The 20,864-nt window shown below is 43.0% G+C and overlaps 1 pseudogene; it reads left to right on the top strand.

The window, feature by feature from the left end:
• The first annotated feature begins 19,710 nt into the window (after positions 1-19,710).
• LOC118534677 (etoposide-induced protein 2.4 homolog) lies at positions 19,711-20,624 on the top strand (annotated as a pseudogene).
• The last annotated feature ends 240 nt before the right edge of the window (positions 20,625-20,864 follow it).

The following is a 20,864-nucleotide window of genomic DNA, read 5'->3' as shown; positions in this document are numbered from 1 at the left end:
ACATTTTTTGTTGGTGGAGATATTTAAAAAATTTTTAAAGCCAGGTTTATTGAGCTACAATTTACATAGGTAAAATTTACCTGTTGGTGGTGAACTTCTTAGAACTAAAAATTGCTACTATGCTTTTTATCATAAATTGTTTTTTTTTTATGCCAACAGCAAAAGTATAGAAGGGTTTCAGTCCACTTACATTCTGAGTAATTTAGAACTAGTTTTAGCATCTTGAACTTTGGAAAGAAACTGAGCTTTGTGGAGTGTGTACCAGTTAGGATGCTTTTGGCTGCAAGTAACAGAAAGCACTGATGCAAAACTGACTAAAACAATAAGAAAAGGAGTTATCTTGCAGAACTGGGAGTCCATAGTTGGACAGGCCTCAGATGCATTATATTCTGAAGCTCAGTGGAATCTCAAGGACCCAGACTCCCCACAGGCTTTCACTCTGCTGTCTTCTGCTTCAGCTTTAGCCTAAGGGAATTTCATTCTTGGTTGCAATTTCTTTGCTAGTGACAATCTGGAGTGCTTGTTCCCTTGTTTGGGTACAGCAAGAGTGAAAGTGAAAGAAGCCTTCCCTAGCCATGGAATAAAATCTCCCCTTCCATGTGATTGGGCCACCCCATGTCTCACATTTGGATCAATACTAGTCCACAGGAGATTGGCTTAGAATAAATAGGATCAGACAGACATCTGATCAAAAATTAGGGTCCTGTTAGAAAGGACAAAGAGTATAATAACATCAGCATTTACTACCGGGCTGTGTGGAACTTTGGGCTGCTGAGGTCTTATTTAGTAAGTCAGTGATTGCCTCATCAATACTTAGAATATTCAGGTAGCCTGAGAGGATTAACAGAGCTTCAAGAAATGCTTTACTCTCTGGAAATGCTTTTATGTGCTGGAAAAAAAAAAGTCTTCACTCAAACACATTTATTATGTCCCATGGGAGGGATTCTCAGCCTAGGATCCTTTCTGGATTACTTTTGTTTTGCATAACCACAAGTATAACTTATGGTTGTCAAGAAGATCTCAAAAGAAGCTCCCAACACTTATTTTAATTTAAAAATATGTATAAAGAAATTAATTTACTGCTAAGAAGCAATGTTAGAAAACTGGAAGCAAGGGAAAAGACGGGAGAAAATGCCACTTCAAGCATCTGAAAATGCTTATGCTGTACTAATGGGAACACATGAAAATCCCTTTAAATGGCTTTGAATCAGGCAGAATTGAACTTCTTCAATTTGAATCTATAGCATACTGTAATCAAATTCTTTAAAAACCTCAAATTCCTTTGAGACCTATCTATAAATACTATCCTATGTCTAGAAAAAAAGACTGGAAGAAAACATATTCAAATGTTGATATTCTCTCTGAGCAGGAGGATTCTGAATGATTATTATGTTCTTAACTTTTTTTTTCACATTTTCTTTCTTGCTATTTTTTTTTTAATATTTTATTTATTTATTTGACAGAGAGAGACACAGTGAGAGAGGGAACACAAGCAGGGGGAGTGGGAGTGGGAGAAGCAGGCTTCCCGCGGAGCAGGGAGCCGGATGTGGGGCTCGATCCCAGGACCCTGGGATCACGACCCGAGCCGAAGGCAGACGCTCAACGACTGAGCCACCCAGGCGCCCCTTGCTATTTTTTTTTTTAATATCTTTATTTACTTTTACAAAGTAAGGCCTACACCCAGCATGGGACTTGAACTCAAACCCCCAAGATCAAGAGTTGCATGCGCTACCAACTGAGCCAGCCAGGCACCCCCAGTATTTTTCACATTTTCTAAAATGAACATTATGTATTACTCTTTTCAATCAGAATGAAATATCATATCATAAAATATACATTGTTTGGTCCAGTTATACAATGTAAAGTCTAGATTTATGACTACTGTAGAATATTTCATCTTTGTTCCATTATTACTAAGAACTTACGGGTTCATAAGCTAGCATCAATCTCTGTGACTAAATATTCCATCAAAATGCAATATCCAATTGGCTGCTTATATTAGAAACAATTGCTCCAGGTGGTTTATGACAATTAAAGTGATCCCACTAGATCACTCTTCTTGACTAATCTTATCTTTTCCCAAAGTTAGAGACTCCAGTGCCAGTCCTTCATGACAATGTGACTGACAATGACAATTTTGTAAAAAGATGGAACTCAAAGTACTAAATTCCAAATAGCTAAGCAGAGTTCACAAACTGGTATGCAGGGGGCTCCATCTGATGAATATACCTATTTGGTTTGGCTTGCACAGAGAAGTTTCTTTTATTTGTTTATTATTTTTTAAAAGATTTTATTTGTTTATTTAATTTTTAAAAGATTTTATTTATTTATTTATTTGACAGAGAGAGACACAGCGAGAGAGGGAACACAAGCAGGGGGAGTGGGAGAGGGAGAAGCAGGCCTCCCACTGAGCAGGGAGCCCGATGCAGGGCTCGATCCCAGGACCCTGGGATCATGACCTGAGCTGAAGGCAGAAGTGACTGAGTCACCCAGGTGCCCCGCACAAAGTAATTTAAATATGAATTAGTCAACAGTCTTAAATTAGAAGACTTTATATAAAATCTAAATTTGGGGATTCCTTGCAAAATCAGAAGACAGGAATTGCCTCTAGGCAACCATCAACTGTAGCTGAGTTACTTATTGTCCCCTTACCCCCACTCCCATTCTCAGTAGTATGTGCTCCCCAATTTGCGACAGTGCCCACCATCCCCTCTTCTGGCTTCATTCATCTGCATTTTCCTGGAGGCAATAGCTAAGAGTTCTAGCTCTAGAGTCAGACCACCTACCTCGTAAGACTGGCTCCATCTCTTTAAAGTATGTGTGTTTGCAAAGTTACCTTCCATGTGTCTCGGCTTCCTCACTGGTAAGCTGGGATAACAGCAGTGCCTACTTCATAGGGTTGTAGTGAGAATTAAGTGAGCTGTTAGGAGTAAAATACTTAGAACAGTGACTTAGCAAGTAGGAAGTTCTTGGCACATAGGAAGAGCTTGATATATGTCAGCCATTAATAATGTTACAGGCAGCCACAGGGGGCATTTGAGTTTAATCCTTCTGAAGTTGGGAATTATCTCCTGCAGAAGGTGGAAGACGCTGGGGGAGCTGGACTCAAAGCCCAGGCTTTGAACTAGAGATGAGTTTGCAGAGACTCGGCTCCAGGGTAGTGAGACAAAGGGAGGGGCATATACATCAACCATGACTGGAGAGAGTAGAGTGTAATGTTAGTCATGTGGGCTCTGAAATCAGATGGGTATCATTCTTCACTTTGTCATTTACCGGCAATGTGCCTAAGAGAAGTTTTCTAAACTCTCTGAACTTGTTTCTCGTCTGTAAAATGGGGATAATGACAGTGCCTCTCCTGAGGTATGTCTTATCCTGGATTTGCTTCAGAAAGTAAAGCCTGGGGGCACCTGGGTGGCTCAGTCAGTTAAGCATCTGCCTTCGGCTCAGGTCATGATCCCGGGGTCCTGGGATCGAGTCCTGTGTCGGGCTCCCTGCTCGCGGGGAGCCTGCTTCTCCCTCTCCTCCCCACTCGTGCTCTCTCTAGCTATCTCTCTCTCTCTCTCAAATAAATAAATAAAATATTTTAAAAAAAAAGAAAGAAAGTAAAGCCTGAGACAAGGGCTCTCCTGCAGAGAGTTTGTATTGGGAAATGACCTCAGGAAATAGGAGTGGGGGACTGGAAATAGCATCACAGTGAGAGGGAAGACAACATGAAGATGCGTTATTGAGCTGGACAATACCGTGGACAGCTGAACCTGAGTTCCACTGGGACCCTCTGAAGAGCCACATAGACTACACCTCAGATTTGTTCACTCCGCAACACTGCTTTGGTCAGTGGTTGCCCCTTGGGGTTTTAATTCTCTTGCACTTGCAGGTTTGTGCATCTGGAATACCAAGTAGCTGCCTGCGGGCCTCCTGTACGGGTATCAGCAATGTCTCGGGGAAGAAAGCAGGTGTGCCTCGCACAGTTGAGGCAAAGTGCTGTCAGGTTACGCCTGTGGGAAGCAGGTTTCCTCAACAATGGCTGGAATAAATAGTGCGCCAAGGGGATTGGAACTGGGGCCCAAGAGATGTCTGCTGTAAAGGTCCCGTGTAAGGTTCTAGGAGTCTTCCCTCGTCAAAAGAATCTGTATTTTCTCCAATAGCTTTTACTTAGTTGCATGTATCCAAATCTACATGAGAACTTTCTTAGGGACAATTTAACTCACATTTGCTCATGATTAATTACAGAAAAGATAAGCTATTTACCATTTGATTCAGGAATATACAACATTAAAAGTTGATTCACATATGACACCTCTGAAAAATAATATTTAGACTTAGGTACCACGAGGTTGATAGGCTTGTCTGAACATTCCCTTTATAAAATTACCTTTAAAATTGTTACACGTTTTCATGCTCGGGAAATCCAACTTGGGAAATTGCTGCAAACATCCCATGGTCACTACTCTTTGTTCTGTGAACATGGCAAAGGCCTCTGGCTCAGGGCAGTAAAAGCAGTAAAAAGAGTAAAAGCAAAGAGTAAAAGCACTAAAAGCGTCAGTGTGGTGTGGAAGACTGGGGTCAGGCCTTGGGAGCCCTTGTCTTGTTTCTGTCACAACCATACTTTGTCCCTTCACCTCCCCAAGTCTGTTTTCTTATTTGTAAAATGAAGGATTTGGACCAAATGACTTAAAAGATCCTTGGTATGAAAAAGAATGAAGTTGGGGTCCCTACCTGACACTGCATATAAGTTTACTCAAAATGGGGCGCCTGGCTGGCTCAGTTGGCGAAGCATGCAACTCTTGTTCTTGGGGCTGTGAGTTTGAGCCCTACATTGGGTGTAGAGATTACTTAAAAACAAAAAATTTTTTAAAAAGTTTACTCAAAATGGATTAATCATCTAAATATTAGAGGTAAAACCACAAAACTCTTAGAAGAAAACATAAGAATAAGTGTTTATGACCTTGGATTTGCAATGGTTTTTAAGGTATGTCGCCAAAAGTACAAGCAACAACAGAATAGACTGGACTTCATTAAAATTAATAACTTTTATTCATCGAAGGACATTATCAAGAAAGTGAAAAGACACAGTTTGGGAGACAGTGTTTACAAATCACACATTTGATAAAAGTTTAATATCCAGAATATGTAAAAAGCTATTAGAACTCAACAACAAATAAACAAACAATCCAATTCAAGAATGGGTAAAAAACTTGGACAGCCATTTCTCTAAAGAAGATATACAATTGGCCAATAAGGACACGAAAAGATGCTAGATATGACTAATCATTAAAGAAATGCAAATCAAAACCACAATGAGATACCACTTCATGCCTACTAGGATGGTTATAACAATAATAATTTTTAAAAGGAAAGCAAGAGTTAGAATGTGGAGAAATTGGAACCCTTGTACATTTGCTGGTAGGAATGTAAAGCAGACAACAGTTTGGCAATCCCTCAGAAGGCTAGACAGAGACTTATATGATCCAGCAAATTCATTCCTAGGTATTCAGCCAAAAGAATTGAAAACAGGGACTCACAGGGCACCTGGGTGGTTCAGTCAGTTAGCATCTGACTCTCGATTTCAGCTCAGGTCATGATCTTGGTGCCGTGGGATTGAACCCCAAGTCAGGCTCCACGCTCCATGGGGAGTCTGCTTGAGATTCTCTCCCTCTGCCCCTCTCTCAACTCGTACTGTCTCTCTCTCTTTCTCTAAAATAAATAAATAAATCTTTAAAAAAAATAGGGACTCACATATATGTTCATAAAGCATTATTCACAAGAGCCAAAAGATGGAAGCAACCCAAATGTCTATCAAGGGACATTCATCCCTAACAATAAATAAGGGTATGTGCATACAGTGGAATACAATGGATAAAAAAATTATGGTATATGTACACAATGCAAAGGAAAGAAATACTGATATATACTACAACATGGATGAACCTTGAAAACATTCTATTAAGTGAAAGAAGCATGATGCAAAAGGTCACGCATTACGTGATTCCATTTATATGAAGTATCCAGAATAGGCAAATCCATAGAGACAGAAAGCAGATGGGTAGTCGCCAGGAGCTTGGGGGAGGGGATAAGGCAGGGTAACTAATTAATAAGTATGTGGTTTCTTTTTGGGGTGATGGAAATGTTTTGGGGTGGGGATCGCATGATATTGCAAATGTACTAAATGCCACCGAACTGTTCATTTTAAAGATGGTTAATTTCATGGTATGTGAATTTCACCTCAATTTTTAAAAAAGTCTTTTATAGTTCTGAAATTCTATGAGTGTGAGGAAAGTAATAAAGCCACACATAGGTTGTGAGATAAAGATAGGAAATGCGAAGTGTGTGGGTGTTATTACATGAAATGAACAATAGCACAACTCTAAAAATGCCAGAGACCCCCTGGCCCAGATCACGAACTTTCAGCAGTGAGAAATCTGTGTTGGCCAGGGCCCTAATGCTTACATTTATATTGGAACAGTCTGGCTAATGTTTTCAGGTGATAAGTGAAGGCAAGAAGTAGAGTCTTTACATCTATAATAGTGTGTAGGGAGTCCATAAATCACATGCAAAGGAGAAACTTAAAAATAGCCCACCGTCTTTCATGGCTGCCTGCCTGGATAGGCAGCGAAAACAATATGCTATATTCACGGCATCAAAGAAATATCATCAAAAGTGTGTAAATGACCTTAGGTTTATTAATTTTTTTAAGGCTATTCATGGTGTTGGCAGAGTAAGCATTTATGGTTTGTGACAACCCCTCAGGGCAGATGCCATGGTCCTGACACTTTAGCATGCTTGTTACTGCTTTCTTGTGTCCTAAATTTCAAGAAGATGGAAATGGAGGTCTGGAAGCTAATAATAGTGTCATCTCATTGGCAGGCGCTGGAAGGAAGCATGCCCATGGAAAAATCCTAACACCGGGTGCCTTAAGGCATCTGCAAGGGAAATAGGAAGAGAAATGGGACAGGAAAGGCCATCATGATCAATACTGCAGGAAGACGGGGACAATGAAAGCATGTGAGTCTGAAATCCAGCAGGAGATTAAAAAAAGAGAAATATGAGAGCTAAAGACGGACGTATCAGAACCAGAGCCTGTCTGTCACCAGAGAGAGCAGGCTGTCAAAAACTTGCTAGGAGTTTAGCTGCATTCATACCGTTTAAACTGGGAGCTTCACCTCTGGGAATCTACCTTAAGGAAATGGTCCTATTGAGATTATGTCCTTTTATTTGAGACAACCTCACTTCAGGAACGTGGGGAGGAATAATTAAATGAAATATCAACCACACCCTGGACCAAATAGCCATTAGAAATGGTGTGGCCACAGAGTTCATAATAATATTGGGAATTTGTTTCTTATAATTGTGCCATAATGTATTTCTTCTTTTTATAAAAGTGAAACATATTAATTGTGGAGAATACCCATAATAACATCAAAAATAATACAGTTTATAATCCCACATCTATAGATGACCATAGTTATATTTTGGTTGAATTCCCTAGTCTTTACTTTTTAAAGATTTTATTTATTTAATTGAGAAAGAGCATGCGCACAAGCAGGAGGGGAGGGCAAAGGGAGAGGGAGAAGCAGGCTTCCCACTGAGCAGGGAGCCCGACATGGGGATCGATTCCAGGATCCCAGGACCCTGGGATCACGACCTGAGCTGAAGGCAGACATTTAACCAACTGAGGCACCCAGGTGCCCCTCCCCTAGTCTTTTTAATGTAAGTATGCATATATATGTATAGTTATAAAAAGAGTTTTCATACCATATGTACCATTTTAATTAGTTTAACTTCACTAGAACAGGTGAAAAAAGTTGTATAGTATCAGATTAAGTATTGTAAAACAAAGTAGAAATATAGAATAAATACTATAAAGAAATATGCTGCTATGAATGGCTTTGTATGGTAGACTTGGGAAGATTCACCACCTCCTATACTTATTCCTCAGTGGTTTTGACATTTGCCTACTTCCCAGATAGAATTGGTTCCAGGGTCTCTATGGTGGGAAATGTTGGGGATGTTAGTGAAGAGGTTGGCTGACTCCCATCCAGAGATTCTCCATTTGATGCCACCCAGTAGGATGGAGGCTCTATGTTTAGTTGCAGGAGCCAGCTGGTTTCCTTACTCCAGATAGTTGTGGTGGGATCCAGGTGGGAGGGCCCCTCTGCAGGGGTCCCCAGGCTGAAGATAGGAAACTATGCCTGGATTGTGTTGCTGTCAAGTTTCCTGATTATCCCAAGATCTTGGTAAAGCCTCATTTTAATGTCCTAGTTACCCAGCCACTCCCTAATGTCCCCACCTCCTCCACATGCCACATGCACGCACGTGCACACACACACACACACACACGCGCGCGCGCGCGCGCACACACACAGAGTTCTCCACCCACCGGCAACTCTGAAGATCTGAATTTGCTTTTATTTAGGAAGCAACTGATTTCCTTAAAGAGTGTGCATTACTTTTACAAAGGGAAAAATAATAAACTTTTCTTTCATGGGTAAATAAACGTGGCGGGGAATATTTCTTAGGCTCACATTAAGGTTTTCAGTGATAATACTGAGAGTTTACACTGTCTAGAAAGAATTGTACCCCCTCCCAGGCTGCATGCATACCCTGGGTCCCTCTGGTCCAGCCGTGGGGACAGTACCACGCCCCGGGCCAGCCAGGCAATCGTGGCAGCCTGACCTCCTGGCTCTTTCATTTTGCCGAATTCTGTCTCATTTGCTAACAAGTCCCTGCAGAGAGAGCAGCCAGGCCGTAATGGTTATTTTATCAGAGAGGAATTAGCCCTGTTCCCTGACACCAGAATGCATGTGTTTGAGGATTATTGTTATTCTGCTCCTTGACCTTCTGCCCTTGAGTCGGAATAATCCCAGTTCTTTCAAACTTTTTTGTCGTAAGCTTTATTGTTTCCAACCCGTTAATATCCTCACAATTCTTCTCGGGACCTCTCCCTGTCCTCTTCTTCCCCCTTTAATTACAGGGCTCAAATATAATATTCTAGGAAGCGCTTGAGCAGTGCTCAGTAAAATGGAAAGCTTATCTCAAGATTCCTACATGCTGGGGTTTATGCAGCCTGCCCAGGGTCACGCAACGCTGTCTTTTTAAGCAACTGCTTAAAAATGCCTTGTGAACAGTTTATTATCTGCTGGGAGCAGAAGCCCGCAGGGATGGGCATGGTGCAGGGGCCCCTGGGGGGGCACCGCATGACCGGCCATGCTGGGAGCCAGCACCTGTGTGTGACGAGGAGACCCGCAGGGTGCAGTTTGGCTCAGGCCGGGGTGGGGGGTGGGGGGCCTGGGTTCCTTTTGGAGAATATTTGCCTTTCCAGAAGCATCCTCTCCTATCAAATACAATAGACTATTCCATATATCTTCTAAAATAAGAATCTACTTTCATCATTTATACTTTGCCTAAAACTCTGTCAAGTCAACATGTTTTTTTCATTCAGAAATTTGCATTTTAAACTTCTAATTGCAGAATGAGAGATTATGTTGAGAGGATCTCAAACAATGGGAGCCAGTGAATGGCTATCTATCTACCTATCTATCTATCTATCATCTATCATCCATCAATCGTCCTCTCCCCCTTCCTCTTGCCTCTGAGCTCATTCATTCTCAGACTGCTGCTGGTAAGATCCCTCCTTTTGCCACGTTAGGATATCTAGGGGGACTGAGGCCCAGAGGCTACAGAGAAAAGTGCTCGATCTGTCTCCTTCCCTCCCTCCTGCCTTCGTCTCTCCCTTCCTTCCTTCCTTCCTTCCTTCCTTCCTTCCTTCCTTCCTTCCTTCCTTCCTTCCTTCCTTCTTTCCTTCCTTCCATTTATTCAATGAAAATCTGTTGAATGCCTGCCGCACGCCTTGCAAGTTTCAGCCAGGTTCTGCAGTTAAAATAATAATAACTAAAAAAACACAAAAAAACCCCAGAGCCTCTAATGTCTCATAATTTGGTATGAGGAGCCAGACAGATGAAAAAAGAAGTGTAACAAAGTATTCAGGCAGTGCTCTGGGAACTGGGTGACAGAAGGACGAGTGGTCAGCTCTACCTGGGAGTGGCCAAGGTACCTGGACGGGCTTCTTAGGGAAACTGAAGCTTTTTTTCCACTATTAATCCACATTCCTCCTGTCCCACCTTTCTGTCCCAAGCCTCCCAAGATGCAAGGCAGAATAATTTTCCTCCTCTTGAGCCTCTGCTTTCCTATCCCCTCCAGGGCAGCTAGGCCCCAACTTTGTAGCAGAGAGATTCTGGTTTTAGCTTCGTCGGACACGGAGTTGTGGAAGCCTTCAAGTGTAGGAAAGATATGTGAGCTTATGCATGCGTGTGTTGTGTATCTAATAAAGTACCAGAAGTCTCCTTCCTTGGGACACGGTGGGAGACTGGGGGAACCCTGGCGTTCGGAAGCTAGGACCTCTGCTTTTTTTTATGCAGCACAATAGCAAGGATCAATCAAGCACATCTTCGTTGATTTATCTGGTGCTTTTTCGTTGCTTAATTTTTACAGTAATTTATTATTTTAATGTTTAATTAAATTACTGTTTCCTCTGCACCTCTCTACACATACCCCTTGAGATACCCGATGTGTGAGGTTTTTCATACCAAACAATTCTCCAGTTCTTGGAGGACACTGAACGGACGTCATACAAGTCACCTGACACTAACTGCCCGGGGGGCACAGATCCTGCAGGTCAAGGGCTCAGTCCCACAAGACTTCAAATGTCAACTGCAAGTCCAGGTTGTCACCTGTGCTCCTGACTGACTGGAGCCAGGGTTCCCGTGACCTCCTCCTTAGGTTTGATAATTTGCTAAAATGGCTCACAGAACTCAAGAAGAACACTTACTTGATTACGGGTGTGTTATAAAAGAAGATGACTCAGGAACAACCAGATGGAAGAGAGGCATGAGCCACAGAGTTTCCATGCCTTCTCTGGGGGTGCCACCCTTAGCACCTCCACGTGGTCACCAACCCAGAAGCTCTCTGAGTCCCATTGTTTATGATTTGAATGGAGGTTCCATTACATAAACATGACTGATGAAATCATTGGCCATTGGCGATTGACCTCAATCTCCAGCTCTTTTCCTCTCCCCAGAGGTTGGGGGTAGGCCTAAAAGTTCCAAGTTTGTTCTCCCAGTGACCAGCCTCCACTGGGAGGTTGTCTGGGATCCCCCAGCCACCTGCCATTCATTAGCATACAAAAAGACACTATCTCTGAGGAGATTCCAAGGGTTTTAGGAACTAGGTGCCAGGAAGGGAAAGAGACCAAATATTATGTTTCTTACTCTGGACCAATGTTATGTTTGAACTTCTCTTGAATATTAGACTACAAGACCCTTGAGAGGAAGGAACAAGCCTTATACATATTGAGATAACCCCTAGCTCTTAGCATACCCTCAGTAAATATTTGCTAAATAAATAGATAGCTTTTACCCAAAACAAGCTTTTGTAAATGTTGAATGAGTAAATGAGTATGTGGAGATTGGTCTCTTGGAAGTTTTATTTTGTTTCCACGGTAAATTCTATAGCCCTGTTTCAGTGCAAGGATGGAACCAGCCCTAGGAAAGATTTGGAAACATGTGACGTATCTTTAGTTGTCATCATGATGGAGGAAGGGCTGCAGTCAGTGCATAGGACGGTCCCACAGAATCTCACTCCAGACACGCAGGTGGGTGGAAAAACCTCTTTGTACTTATGAATCCCCAAACTACGTTGGTCGTACCTGGAACCACAGAGAACTCTGGGCATCACTTTATTTATTTATATATTTATTTTTAAAGATTTTATTTATTTATTTGAGAGAGAGTGAAGGAGAGAGAGAGTACATGAGAGAGGGGAGGGTCAGAGGCAGAAGCAGAGCAGGGAGCCTGATGTGGGACTCGGTCCCAGGACTCCAGGATCATGACCGGAGCCGAAGGCAGTCACTTAATCAACTGAGCCACCCAGGTGCCCCTGGGCATCACTTTAATATATGCTCGTTGTTTCAGGAATGTAACGATCATGTGAAGCAAGGGGTAATTGTACTTTAATTGTTTGGGAACTTTACCGTGAATTGCTCACCATTTTCAAAAATCATGTCACTAATGTACCCTTCATGGTACACAAGTTGCCAAAACACAGCTCAGCTGAATTTGTCAATATTTGTGATCCTGCATCCCCAGCGCTTCTGTGTAAAGATATAAGCACCTGCTGATTTCATGACATCTTGGTGTGTTGTGCCTAAGCATTTGTGGACCGAAATACACCCCAGTTTATTATAAATTTCTTTCCTTTCATTTCTCTCTTTGACATTAAAGTTAGAGTATTATATTGATTTTAAGTATGTGTTCAGGTGGTTATATTAGCCATACATTTCATTTCAAGATAATAAAGGAGGAGTTATATATTTGTATTAATACAGACTTTGGGTTTGCTAGAGACTGAATATGTTGTCCCCTATTCCTCATAAATTCATATGTTGAAGCCTAATCCCCAACATGATGGTATTAGGAGGTGGGGCCCTTGGGAGGTGATTAGGTCATGAGGTGATTAGGTCAAGCCCTCATGCATGGGATTAGTGCCCTTATCAAAGAGGTTCTAGAAAGATTTCTCTTGTTCCCTTCTGCCATGGGAGGACACAGAAAGAAGACAGCTCTCTATTAGCCACGAAGCAGGCTCTCACCAGACACTCAATCTGCCGGTGCCTTGATCTTGGCCTGCCCAGCCTCCAGATGGTGAGAAATAAATGTCTATTGTTATAAGCACCCCCTCCCCTACTCTGGTATTCTGAGACAGATTCTGAGAGGGTTGAGAACTGTCATTCCTCTACAATACTCAGCAGCTTTTACAGGTTTTTTTTTCCTGCTCACAACCTCAAAGAATCTTAGGGAGACTTGATGGCCACACCCTAGGTCCTTGTCCCCTATACATTTTTCCAAGCAGTCCTTCCCACTTTATTTAGGTGCCCCTAATTTATCCTTCCTAAGGGTGCAGTGCTGCCTCCTCAGATGTCTACCAAGGATGACTCCTGACAAAGCCTCTCTTCTCAGAGCTTAGCCACTCCTCTTTGTTTGGGCATTGCTCTTCTGCCAGATGAACAATGAAACCCAAACCCCGTAATGAAGCTGGGATTAGCTGGCTTGGGGGAGGAGGTCAACTAAGGCCAGAGAAGTTGTCAGGAAACATTGGCTTATTATCTCAACTCCCTAGAGCAGCTTTTGGTCATATCCTGGTCTTACAATCAAAGGCATGTCTGCATCGCTCGCGGTGGTGGGGACACACGGTGTCTTTGTATGGGTTAGAAAACTGTGCCCCTTTAAGGACAGAAGGTTGCTAAAAGGCTGATGCCACTGAGCCTCAATCAGAGCCAGGTTGGATCTTTGCCCCCACTTACTCCCGCAGCCAGGATACCCTTGATTGGGGCCTTTGGTTTACTTTTGGTGAATGGTGACCATTTGGGGTTAGGCTAAGGGATACAAGGGGGCTACCTGAGGTCTGGGCTCCACAGAATTAATGTCCATCAGCCCCTTTCTGTTCAAGCTCCAGAAATCCTTGGAACCTATGTGTTCTTTCACTTGGGGGAATGAACAGAGCGGGGATCTGGGGCTAGAGCTCATTGAGTGCAATGCATCAAGAAAACAGAGACACACTCTTTCCTGCATGGTGACATTTAAGGGGTGCCAAGCAGCCTCCACCCCCAAATATGTCTCTCGCAGGCCTCCATGACAGTCAAGACTTTGGAGCCTGGAGTCTGGTTGCCTGATCCAAAGCTCGGTTCCATCACTGTGTAGCTATGAGCCAGGGACGGGTTTCTGATCTTGCCCAAGCCTCACTCTCCCGAGCTATAAAATGGGTTGAAACAATAGTTCACAGAATTGTGAAAACGAAGTGAGACGCCTACGTCAATCACCCAGGACACAGACCTGCTGTTAGCCTTGTTATGTTATTGCCAACCGGCATGCCATTTCCACTCTCGGAATCACTTTTCTGGCTCCCTGCAGTGCAGAAGCGTGGTCAGGACTGTGGGCTTGGGAGCTGGACTGTCTGGCTTCAAATCCCGGCACCCTGACCTACGAGTTGGCTAAACTTGGGCAAGTTCCCCAAACTGTGAAGACCTCTGTTTCCACATTTGTAAAATCAAGATAATGGTAATACCTAGTCACCGACTAGGGTTTTTACATGGATTAAATGAGCTAATATTTGTTGAGGGTTTAGAACAGGACTTGATGGACAAAAAGCACTATATACATTTATGTCCCAAGCCTGTAATCTATGTATCAACCAATATATAAATAAGCTTCCAGTAAGTGTCTTTATTGCTACACTTCCTGTGTTATATTAAATTGTGTCTGCGTCTCCTTACGAGGCTGTAATCTCCGAAGTGGCAGGACCATTTCTTACTAACCACAGTGAATCTCTCACATAGTGGCAGAGCGGCTGGCTCGTCCTGGCTCAGTGAATGGTGTCGACTGACTGGGTTATTGAATGAATGAATGAACGAATGAATGGATTCCTAGGGCAGAGCAGTGCCCTCAGGATGCCACCCATCCAGGTGGGGCTCCTGTCAATATGCCAAACCTTGAAGTAGAGGAATTAGCGGGATCCGTGAGGCTTCCCTGCCCTTCCTGGTCGCACCGGAGGCTACCAACAGGCCGAGACTGTCTGGCTACCAACTGATGCTGTTAAATGAACAAAGACGTCCATGGTCTTTGGGGCTGCCCGTCTGGCACCTTGCAGGAAAGTGAAACCGGGTGTGAAACACACCTGTTCTCTCTGGCTTCCTAACTGGAAGGGATTTAATTGCCGAGGGGCGGGAGAGGTGGGAGGTCCAGGCTTTGAAAAAGCCAGGGGATTAATTTTGTGTTAATGGCTGGATGTACAGGGGTTAGGGGGCAGCCCGGGCAGGCAAGGGGGCAGGAGCAGTTGCATATTTTGGCCTCTTGGCCTCTTTAGTTCTCACTACTGTATCCCTTGTCGGAAGCCAGATGGCCCAGACTGAAATGAAAACGAGTTTACTTTGGGAAGAGAAACCTTAGAGCATGCTTCTCGTGAGTAATGACCCTGGGAGGCATTTGCAAACTCTGAAGTTGTCCTCTGTGACTCACATTTCAAAAGGTGAATTGTCAACCTCCAGCCAAGGCATTCAAGGACAGTCAGGGTGTGAGGGTTTCAGCCCCCATCCCCTCTACCCCAGCCTAGTTCCTCTCTGTCCTCCAAATCTTTGTGTGCATTTTGGCCACTACATTATTATCTCTGTGTGAAATGCCCTCTTCCTCTGCCACTGCTTTGGTGAAAAATGTCCTCATTCTTTCGGGTTCCACTTAAATGCCTCTTTCAAGACATCTCTAAGATCCCCTTAACTTGAGTCATTTTAAGACTCTCTTAGTCCCATGTACTTTTCCACCTCGCTTCCCATCAAAGATATTAAAATGCACATTAAGCACAATATTTTTGCTGTACAATTTTAAAGTATAACTTTGTGTATCATATTATTTATAATTTTTAAAACTTCTTTAACTTATAATTAATTGGCTATAATTTTTTGGCAAATCATTGTTTATCCTTGGGAATTCTGCTAAGGTAAGAAAAGTTAATCTAAAGATTGTTTCCAATCTATAATAAAATTTATGAGTATTAAATTTTACTGTTATTGAAGATAATAAATACTGATTAATTTTGGTTTTACAGTTTTTCTTTATATACTGGGGAGCCAACACTTTTTCTTTTTTCAGGTTCCTCATTTCCATAGGCCCTTGGAAAGCTGGGTGGCCTCGCCTCCAGCCTATAACTTCGAAAGGGGATATAGCCCTGCCACCATCAGGGGTGTTCTCTTTCTCCTGTGACCCCAAGCCTCTCTGAACCTCTTTTATAACCTACTTTTTATCAGATTCTGCCCTTGATTCAACATCTAGCTACTGATGAATACAAGACACAGTCATAACCAACCAAAAAGATACCATAATTGTGAACTTGTAGGCACTGAATAACATACTATGGAAACATAGAAAGCAAACATGTTAAATTATAAGGGAAATTTACAAATTCATCATAATAGTTGAAGATTTTTATATACTAGTAGATTAAGAGTACACAATTTGGAAAAGATACAGAAAGCTTGAATAACACAATTACAAGCTTGATATAAATATTTAAAAAACCCACACTTAAATGAAGACTATACCTTATTTAGAAGCACACAGAGCAGGGACCCTGGAAGGTGTCATACTCTGGGGTCATCCTCTGAATGAGAAGCATGAATGGATGAAAGCTCCACTCTGCTTAGCGTGGTGAGAATGGCTCAGGGGTGCTGTCACAAGTGGCATCTGGAAAGGTTTTCTAGAGTGGATTTGAAGAAATTTAGTTTTCAAGGAGGTGAGGAAGGGAAGAGAATTCCAATGAGTGGAACTAGCTTCTAGAGAGATAGATCAATCAATCAATCAATCAATCAGTCCCCCAAAGTGATAAATCAATCAATCCCCCCAATCAATCAATCTCCATGTGACTAGAGTATCGGGAATGTTGAAGAAAGACACTGGAATCATAAGCTGAGGCCACAGCAGAGAAGGCTGCATGAGACAGGTCCACGAGTATGTATTTTACCCTATCATGTAGCAATTTCCAAACTGCAGATGTTCGGACATGGCCACCATGACTTTTGCCATATCCATTCACCAACTGCATTTTTAAAACTTAATGCTTTTCTTTAAGTCAACCACCTCTAAAACTCAAGTATCTTTATTTAAAAAAAAAATTGTATATTATCACTGTAAATAAACAACCAGTGTCCTTGTCATTAATAGAAGTTAACTATAAAAATGAGTACAATGAAAGCAAAACAAATTACTACATTCTAGTTATGTCTTATGTATGTGGTGAGCATCCCACATCTGCCCTCCCCCGTAAAATCATGAACTCTTAATGGGTCACCACTCACGGGTTATTATTCATATTGAAAGCCAGAGATTAATGCAAAGGAAGAACTCTCTAATGATAGATAGAATCACAGGGCCTCCAGAGTAGCTCATTTATTTAGATCATGTAGGTAACCCTTCTTTTCACCAAATGGTTCTGTCTGTGTTAGGCAAACTACAGCTCTGTCTCAGTCTACAGAATAAGGTAATAATAAATGCCCTCCTACTCCACAGGGTTATGGTGAGGATTTAATGAGTCTGTGTAGCAGAAGTTCCTTGAATCATAGTCTGATGTTTATTGAGTGCTTATTATAGACAAGGCATACTCTGTTAAATGTTTTATGTGCATTATTTTATTTAATCCTCAAAGCAGCCCTATGAGGTAGGTACTATTACAGTTTCCATTTTACAGATGATGAAGCAAAAACTCAGAGAGGTTCAGTAACATGCCAAGGATGGCACAGCCAACAAGTTAGTGCCAAACTTTAACTCCAATCTTCCTGGCTCTCAAGTTTTCAGTATTAGTTTTAATAATGCCTTTCATTTGACTAGTTTGTTTTCCTTTTCTCAGAGGCTTTTCGTTTTCACCAGATTCCATTTTGATGTAGGCAACTAACATTACTAATATTACTGGGGAGAAAGTAGGGGGAAATCATATACTCAAATCTGATGACCGCTAGTTGGCTGAATCATTGTTTTCGGACTTTACTACATTTACTAAGTTGTTAAATTCACCTCGCAAAGGCTCTTCAATTAATTCAGGCAAAAAAGTCTTCATGTTAAGCAGCTGAACCTCCTTGCCCCCATGCCTCCTTGCCTTGAGGGTGGTCTGCTTTTATCTAATGAACCTCAAGAAATATTTGGTTTATCACATCCATTTGCCTGTGCTGGATGCTAGAGAGCTCAAGGTAAAACTGTAGCCTTCCGTCTACAAATGGTTGTACACCGACCTTACTCCCAATTTTCTCTTATTTTCTGACATTGTTGACCCTTTGGTCTGATTGCTTCATCTATTCGTTTATTTGAGATTAAGTCCTCCCCCCATTTTTTTACATTTAAAATTAAGGTTGTAAGGATATGGAGGTATTTTGCAAGACTGTACAATTAAGACTCCAACAGAAATCTAGATAGTCACATGTGGGTATATGTTCCCTTCTTGTAGGTTAACTCTCTTTTCCACTTTCACAAAAGTTTCTTAGTCCGAGTTTATGATCCCACAGAAGTGCTGGTGATTGTTTTTGGAGCTAAATGCCTTCCTCCATTGGAAACCCCCCAGGTTTCCTTTTCCTTTCTTTTCATTCAATCTGAGAGTTCGGGATATTTGAAAAGTAATCTGCTTAACTTCCTCTATTTCAAATATTTTGTTGTGTATTTTTATAAGCTAACTTAAACTCCTTTGAGAAGGTAAAACATAAATACAGCAACTAATGACTTCGCTAACAAAATGACTCACCCTGTGTCTGTCTGCCGGTCTGTGAATCGTTTCCTGGTTTGGCTAATCCACCAGCAGATGTGCACGATACCTAAAAAATGCCTTCATTTTGTTTTTCCGAACCATCAACATGAATAATTTGTTACCATATGTGAAATATAAAAAGCCCAGTAAAATGTAGGTTGTTGATCCCTTTTACGTCTCTTGAGGGGTTTTCTGAGATCTCAGTTGGACACTTGTCTCATTTCTCTAACAGAGGCTTGCCTCGGAAAGGCCAGGGACAAGGCACATGGGCAGAGGACCAAAGAGGTTTGAGAGCCTCCGACCCACCCACTGAGCTGAAAGCAGAGAGCTCTGGCAGGTCCAGACCCCATCCCTCTGTGCAAATGGCAGAGCCACCCAGCTGGCCCCAGACCAGGGCCTGAGGTATCAGCTGGGAGCACAGCCTGGCCCTGTGTGATGAGGCACACGGTTTCCACTTGACCTAGGGAGTCAACTGGGTTGTACCTTTCCACAGGTGGGAGAGCTCCCCAGCAAACAGAGCTGTTATTATTATTACTTATTTTTGAAACAGCAAGTGGGTTTGGGTCTGATTACCAGTGATGCCCAGCAGAAGGACTAGACCAGGCAGAAGGAGGCCATCAGCCTGCTTTCTGATGTAGCATCATTCCCAACTCCACAAGAACCATTAGAAATCAGGCTTTTCCCGAGTCCATTGTTTATGATTCAAGAACACATCTTTTACCTGAGTGAAGGTGATATGATCTGGGCTCGCATCATGGCTCTGAAATACGGGTCTTTTCTGTGTGGTCTTTTTCTGCTTCCCTTTTAAATGTCCTTCTTTGCCCTGTCTGACTGATTCGGATTAAAGACAAGTATTTAGGTTTATTATACATTGTTACTAATGCTGGGGGTGGGGAGGAGGGTGGGGGAAGCATTGCCACACTTTTCAAATCCTTTAGTGAAGTGGTTCTCAAACTTTCTGGTCTCGGGACCCCTTCACACTCTTAAAAATAACTGGGGACACCAAAGAGCTTTTGTTGATTTGTGTTGATATGTCTATGAGTATTTGCTGTTTTAGAAACCTAAAATGAAAAATTTATAAATACTTCATGAATCTATTTAGGAATAACGATAATAAACATGCCGTGTGTTAACATAAATACGATTTTATGAAAAGAATTGTTTTCACCCAGCGGGCGCCCCCACCCCGCCCCCCCAAAAAAACCGGGCAGTCCGGGCATGCGCAGTGCGGGCGCAGCAGCCCGGGCCTTGGGAGCATCCAGGCGGGAGCTGCCCGCCCGGCGCGGAGGGTCCAAGACAAGCGGAGTGGGCCCGCGGTGGGGAGGGGTCAGGTCCTTCATGATGAAAGATTTTGAGCCGCTTCTCTCTCCTCTGTGTAGTTGGTAGTTTGGGCGGTGAAGAGATGGCTGGCAGTGTCAAAACCTTTCTCCAGGACCTTGCCAGGGGAATCAAAGACTCTCTCTGGGGAATTTGTACCATCTCAGAGCTAGATGCTCAGATTCGGCACAAGAGAGAGGAGCAGCGTGGAAGAGGGGCAAGCGCCGTGCTGGCACAGAGGAGAGCCCAGAGTATAGAAAGGAAGCAAGAGAGTGAGCCACATATGCTTAGTAGAGTTTTCCAGTGTTGCGCTTGGAACGGTGGAATATTCTGGTTAAGCCTCCTCTCGTTTTATCGAGTGTTTCTTCCTGTACTGCAGTCAGTGACAGCCCAAATTATTGGTGACCCCTCACAACATGGAGATGTTTGGTCGTGGCTGGAATTCTTCCTTACGTCCATTTTCAATGCTCTTTGGGTGCTCCCTCTGTTTGTGCTTCGCAAAGCTGTAAATGCCATTTGGTTTCAAGACATAGCTGACCTGGCATTTGAGGTATCGCGGAGGAAGCCTCACCCATTGCCTAGTGTCAGCAAAATAATTGCTGACATGCTCTTCAGCCTTTCGCTGCAGGCTCTTTGCCTCATCCAGGGCATGCCTGTGAGTCTTTCCCAGCCACCTTGTTGCTCAGCTGCTTAGTCTTCTGCATAGGCCCTTCGCTACTCGCTGGACTGCTTTGAATACCGTTGGTTCAGTAAAGGAATTGAAATGCACCAGCGGTGGTCAAACATAGACAGGAACTGGCCTTACTACTTTGGATTTGGCTTGCCCTCGGCTTTCCTCGCAGCGATGCAGTCCTCATGCATTATCAGTGGCTGCCTCTTCCCCATCCTCTTTCTTCTATTCATTATCAGCGCCAATGAAGTGAAGACCCCTGGCAAAGCCTACCTTTTCCAGCTGCACCTCTTCTCCTTGGCAGTTTTCTTAAGCAACAGACTTTTCCACAAGACGGTCTACCTGCAGTCTGCGCTGACTAGCTCAACCTCCACAGAGAAATTCCCTTCACACCGCATCCATCTCCTGCCGGACTGAAGGCTGCCACAGGCCACTCAGTCGCCAGCCATCCAGAGGGGATGGGTGGGATTGGAAGGAGGCCATAGCAGCTCTTTCCCTTGTCCCCTCCTCTGCCAGGGAAGGCAGGACCCGCTCTGCCGAGGGCCCTCTACAT

This window comes from Halichoerus grypus, chromosome 3 (assembly GCF_964656455.1).
Source record: "Halichoerus grypus chromosome 3, mHalGry1.hap1.1, whole genome shotgun sequence".
NCBI classification, from domain to species: Eukaryota; Metazoa; Chordata; class Mammalia; order Carnivora; family Phocidae; genus Halichoerus; species Halichoerus grypus.
Note: the sequence above shows the minus strand (reverse complement) of the source record. Positions and strands in the feature narration are given on the sequence as shown.